The sequence below is a fragment of the Sapajus apella genome, unplaced genomic scaffold, assembly GCF_009761245.1.
Source record: "Sapajus apella isolate SASKATOON/1434 unplaced genomic scaffold, GSC_monkey_1.0 scaffold43, whole genome shotgun sequence".
Lineage (NCBI taxonomy): Eukaryota > Metazoa > Chordata > Mammalia > Primates > Cebidae > Sapajus > Sapajus apella.
The window spans coordinates 6,197,511-6,198,068 of NW_022436983.1; positions in this window are offsets into that span (position 1 = coordinate 6,197,511).

Here is a 558-nt window from a genome sequence, read left to right on the forward strand (position 1 = left end):
CTTCCTGTGTCCAAGGTTTGGGGGACTGGGGGAGGAAGGCAGCTCAATATAGTTAAAAAAGGAAGGAGGCCGGTCACGGTAGCTCACGCCCTCGGGCGGAACACTTGAGGTCAGGAGTTTGAGACCATCCTGGCCAACATGGTGAAACCCCGTCTCTACTAAAAATACAAAAATTAGCCGGGCTTGATGGCACACACCTGTGATCCCAGCTACTAAGGAGGCTGAGACAGGAGAATTGCTTGAACCTGGGAGGCGGAGGCTGAACCAAGCTCTCGTCACTGCACTCCAGGAGCTTTGGAGTCAAAGGGAGCTAATATTTCAGATCCCAGCTTAGACAATTGACTAACAGTCTATAAATCTTCAAGTATTTGAGGCCTCTGTTTTCCCCTTAGAGTTGAGAATTAAGTGAGATACTTTGTAGCAGCTGGACACATTGGCTTTCAATCAGTTCTTCTGTAACTCAGTAGTCAGCTGTTCCACAGTCCTCAGTCCCAGTTTTTTTCCTGGTTTTGCTCTGTCCTCTCCTCTCCTTCTCTGGATGTACCTTTCCCAGGGCTC